This window comes from Muntiacus reevesi, chromosome 1 (genome assembly GCF_963930625.1).
Source record: "Muntiacus reevesi chromosome 1, mMunRee1.1, whole genome shotgun sequence".
In the NCBI taxonomy this organism is placed as follows: domain Eukaryota; kingdom Metazoa; phylum Chordata; class Mammalia; order Artiodactyla; family Cervidae; genus Muntiacus; species Muntiacus reevesi.
The window spans coordinates 39,543,933-39,549,940 of NC_089249.1; positions in this window are offsets into that span (position 1 = coordinate 39,543,933).

The following is a 6,008-nucleotide window of genomic DNA, read 5'->3' on the forward strand; positions in this document are numbered from 1 at the left end:
GTTTTCTGTGTATAGGTCTTTTGTTTCTTTAGGTAGATATACTCCTAAGTATTTTATTCTTTTTGTTGCAATGGTGAATGGTATTGTTTCCTTAATTTCTCTTTCTGTTTTTTCATTGTTAGTATATAGGAATGCAAGGGGTTTCTGTGTGTTAATTTTATATCCTGCAACTTTACTATATTCATTGATTAGCTCTAGTAATTTTCTGGAAGAGTCTTTAGGATTTTCTATGTAGAGGATCATGTCATCTGCAAACAGCGAGAGTTTCACTTCTTCTTTTCCTATCTGGATTCCTTTTACGTCTTTTTCTGCTCTGATTGCTGTGGCCAAAACTTCCAACACTATGTTGAATAGTAGTGGTAAGAGTGGGTATCCTTGTTTTGTTCCTGATTTCAGAGGAAATGCTTTCAATTTTTCACCATTGAGGGTGATGCTTGCTGTGGGTTTGTCATATATAGCTTTTATTATGTTGAGGTCTGTTCCTTCTATTCCTGCTTTCTGGAGAGTTTTAATCATAAATAAATGAGTGCTATTCTACCCAAAGCAATCTATAGATTCAATGCAATCCCTATCAAGTTACCAACGGTATTTTTCACAGAACTAGAACAAATAATTTCACAATTTGTATGGAAATACAAAAAACCTCGAATAGCCAAAGTAATCTTGAGAAAGAAGAATGGAACTGGAGGAATCAACCTGCCTGACTTCAGACTCTACTACAAAGCCACAGTCATCAAGACAGTATGGTACTGGCACAAAGACAGAAATATAGATCAATGGAACAGAATAGAAAGCCCAGAGGTAAATCCACGAACCTATGGACAGTTTATCTTTGACAAAGGAGGCAAGGATATACAATGGAAAAAAGACAATCTCTTTAACAAGTGGTGCTGGGAAAACTGGTCAACCACTTGTAAAAGAATGAAACTAGAACACTTTCTAACACCATACACAAAAACAAACTCAAAATGGATTAAAGATCTAAATGTAAGACCAGAAACTATAAAACTCCTAGAGGAGAACATAGGCAAAACACTCTCCGACATAAATCACAGCAAGATCTTCTATGACCCACCTCCCAGAATATTGGAAATAAAAGCAAAAATAAACAAATGGGACCTAATGAAAATTAAAACTTTTGCACAACAAAGGAAACTATAAGTAAGGTGAAAAGACAGCCCTCAGATTGGGAGAAAATAATAGCAAATGAGGAAACAGACAAAGGATTAATCTCAAAACTATACAAGCAACTCCTGAAGCTCAATTCCAGAAAAATAAATGACCCAATCAAAAAATGGACCAAAGAACTAAACAGACATTTCTCCAAAGAAGACATACAAATGGCTAACAAACACATGAAAAGATGCTCAACATCACTCATTATCAGAGAAATGCAAATCAAAACCACAATGAGGTACCATTACACATCAGTCAGGATGGCTGCTATCCAAAAGTCTACAAGCCATAAATGCTGGAGAGGGTGTGGAGAAAAGGGAACCCTCTTACACTGTTGGTGGGAATGCAAACTAGTACAGCCACTATGGAGAACAGTGTGGAGATTTCTTTAAAAACTGGAAATAGAACTGCCATATGACCCAGCAATACCACTTCTGGGCATACACACTGAGGAATCCAGATCTGAAAGAGACACGTGCACCCCGATGTTCATCGCAGCACTGTTTATAATAGCCAGGACATGGAAGCAACCTAGATGCCCATCAGCAGATGAATGGATAAGGAAGCTGTGGTACATATACACCATGGAATATTACTCAGCCGTTAAAAAGAATTCATTTGAATCAGTTCTAATGAGATGGATGAAACTGGAGCCCATTATACAGACTGAAGTAAGCCAGAAAGATAAAGAATATTACAGCATACTAACACATATATACGGAATTTAGAAAGATGGTAACGATGGCCCTATATGCAGGGCAGAAGAAGAGACACAGAAGTACAGAACAGACTTTTGAACTCTGTGGGAGAAGGTGCGGGTGGGATGTTTCGAAAGAACAGCATGTATATTATCTGTGGTGAAACAGACCACCAGCCCAGGTGGGATGCATGAGTCAAGTGCTCGGGCCTGGTGGGCTGGGAAGACCCAGAGGAATCGGGTGGAGAGGGAGGTGGGATGGGGGACCGGGATGGGGAATACGTGTAACTCTATGGCTGATTCATATCAATGTATGACAAAATCCACTGAAAAAGAAAAAAAAAGAAAGAAATGAGTCTTTATGCCAAGGCTATGAAACCCTGAATAGTGTAGTTTAAAATGTCATATATATAAAAGACAGGAAGAAAAAGGAAGGTTGGTCTCAGTGACCATTCTCATGCTCATCCTTCCCCGAGGCAATATTCTTATTCCAGAAAAGAGATGAAATTAAGCAACTCTATTTTATCTAATTTCTAAATGTATTTATTTTTTTATTTATCTGGCTGTGTCGGGTCTCACTCAGCTGAGGCATGCAAACTCTTTGTTACAGCATGCAAGATCTAGATCCTGGACCAGGGATCAAGTGAGGCCCCTGCCTTGAGAGAGGGAAATCTTAGCCACTGGACCAGCAGGGAGGTCCCAATTCTATCTAATTTAGATATACTTCTACTGGTGGTGGTCACTAAGTCATATCTGACTCTTGTGACCCCATGGACTGTAGTCTACCAAGATCCTCTGTCCATGGGATTTCAAAGGCAAAAATACTGGAGTAGGTAGTCATACCCTCCTCCAGGGGATCTTCCAGACCCAGGGATAGAACCCGCATCTCTTATGTCTCCTGGATAGGCAGGCGGGTTCTAAAAAATGAACTACAACAGAAGAAAGTGAGAAACGGTCATTTCAGGTAGACTCCAGCCCTGACAGTGATGCTGAAAGTCATTTTAGAAGAATATGAAATTGTCCTCCAACTTACTGAAAGTCCACCATTGTATCATCAAAAAGAGATTCTAGGAGCTTACCTGGTGGTCCAGTGGTTGAGATTCCTCACTTTCATTGCAGGGGGCACAGGTTATATCCCTGGTCGGAGAACTGGGATCCTGCATGCTGTGCAGTGTGGTCAAAATAAATAAATAAATAAAACTTTTTTAAAAAAGAAAGAAAAGAGGCTCTTCATTAGCAACTCAATCCATTTGAGGTCATGGACTTCCTTGAAAATTTGATGAAAGTTAGGAATGTTCTCCCCTCCCTTCCCCCAACTCCAGTAAATGTACAGAAACACTGCATATATACATATTGATATCACAGACACTTTTAGGGGTTTCCACATCTCCCAATGTCCGTGCCTAAAGCAGCACATTAGGAATAATTTTGATGACACATTGGGCTTAGTAGGAAAAAACACCCTGTTTGACTAATGATGTGTTTCCTAATAACATAAGAAATGGATAGTGGCACCCACTGAATCTACCATTCCGGATTCTTCAAGTCCTTCTTGTTCCAAAAAATGTATTCTACCTATGTGGTTATTGTTTTTATTGAGGTATAGTTGATTTACAGTGCTGTGTTAGTTCTAGTTGTATGGATTCTTCTTCAGATTCTTTTCCATTACAGGTATGACAAGATAATGCTTCCCTGGTGGCTCAGATGGTAAAGAATCCACTTGCAAGCAGAAGACCTGGGTTCAATCCCTAGGTTGAGAAGACCCCCTGGAGGAGGGCATGGCAACCCACTCCAGTATTCTTGCCTGGAGAATCCCATGGACAGAGGAGCCTGGCGGGCTACAGTCCATCATGTCGCAAAGAGTCAGACACGACTGAGCAACACACACAGTGAGGACAGCGCAAGATATTGAAATAGCTCCCCGTACTACCCAATAGGACGTTGTTGTATAGTAGTGTTATCTGTTAATCCCGAACTCCTTGCGATCCCCCCTTTGGTAACTATAAGCTTGTTTCCCATGTCTGGGAGTCTGCTTCTGTTTTGTAAATAAGTTCATTTGTATCATTTTTTTTGGATTTCACATATAAGTGATATCATATAATGCTTGTCTTTGTCTGACTTACTTCACTTCAGTATGATGATCTCTAGGTCCATCCACATTGCTTCAAATGGCATTATTTCATTCTTTTCTTATATCTGAGTAATGTTCTATTGCATGTGTGTGTGTATATATATATATAAATATAACATCTATGTATATATGTGTGTGTGTGTGTGTGTATACATCACACCTTCTTTATCCATTCATCTATCAATGAACATTTAGGTTGCCTCCATGTCTTGGCTATTGTAAACAGTGCTGCTGTGAATATTGGGATATATGTATCTTTTCAAATTAAGGTTTTTGTCTTTTCTGGAAATATGCTCAGCAGCGGGATAGCTGGATCATATGCTAACTCTTCCTGTTTTAAAACTAGACCCATTTTTAAATTGTCTTCTCCCAGAACATAAATTCCACAAGAGAACAGAGATTTTGAGATTATGCCTGTTGCCTGCAGATTTCACAAGAGAACAGAGATTTTGAGATTATGGCTGTTGCCTGCAGCTGTATCTTGATACTTTGTATTTACCGACCATGAATCTAGATGCAATGTCTAGAACAGGACCTGGAGGAACTATGTGCTCAAAAAATATTCTTGAAAGAAGAAATATGTCCTCTCTTGAGAGTTCTGTGCTACAAAATTTACTGTCTACTGAGTAAATTAATATTTGCTTCTATTTATAATATGGTCAGCCTCTTTGTTTCAAAAGCTCTATTGTATACATCATCCTGAAATTTATAGACTAAATCTATTTTTTGTTTCCAGCACGTTTACTGTTTTTCTTTTCATATTTTTCTAGATTAATCTCTTTTCTCCCATCAAATGATCACCACTTCCTTGATTACTTTAGTTTCAGTGACTAAAGATAAGATTTAGCTGGTGGCATCAATATACAAAATGAAGTAAACAAAATGCATTACATTTCAATGACAACAAAATAAATGTCAGTTTCTCCAAATATATTTGCATAATTAGTCAGTTCTGAACATATTGGAACAAAGTAAATACTGAATGCATGTGTGCTAAGTCACTTCACTCACGTCTGACTCTTCGTGATGCTATGGACCATAACCCATCAGACTCCTCTATCCAAGGGATTCTCCAGGCATGTATACTGAAGTGGGTTGCCATGCCCTCCTCCAAGGGATCTTCCCAACCCAGGGGTTGAACCCACATCTCTTACATCTCCTGTATTTGTAGGTAGGTTATTTACTACTAGCACCACCTGGGAAGCCCCCAAATACTGAATATTTAAATATTAACAATAAAGCATTTATTATTGGCAGCAGTTGTGGAGATGTCTAATGAAAATGTGGTTTGGGTGCTTTAAAAACTTCCCTCAAATGATTTAAATATGGCCTCTGTAACTTGTTCCCATTCAAATTACTTCAGGAGCCATTTCCTCAAATAAGGTACAAAGTCAGTTTTAGCACTTGTTAAATTATAACAAGTTCTGACTTAGAAGACTGTGAATTAATGAAGTTTTATTTTGCTATCTGCAATCCTTGGGTTTAATCAAAACAGGGCTTTCACTTTTTTCATTTAAAAGAAAAATTAGTGAAAACTACAATACATAACCTGTGATGATTTGTGCTGGCATACAAGCCACATCTTGAAATTCTGACCAACAAAACTCTAAAAATCAATTTGAGGACCAATGTTAAGATTTAGGGCTAAATACGTGTAGTTAAAATTCATAATTTCTTAGCACCCCTTAGCAGTATTCACTGCCAGCAAACTTTCAACATATCTGGCTGATAAGGGAGCTGGCAGAGACCCCAAAGGAACAGAAGTTAGTCATACAAAGTAAGGCCTATGCGAATTTTCTGCTACTGGTTTTAGACAACTTGCCTCTGAAGTGTATGCACTGAAATGGCTTGATTTTTAGACACAGCCACACAGTTATTCACAGCACTCACAATGATAGGCTGCAGACCCTCGTCTGAACACTCGGGCAGCTGCATGCTCACCTGGATGGTCATGTTCTAGCATGCACCATGAAATGTCAAGAGTGCTGCTCAGAGCTGGCTGAT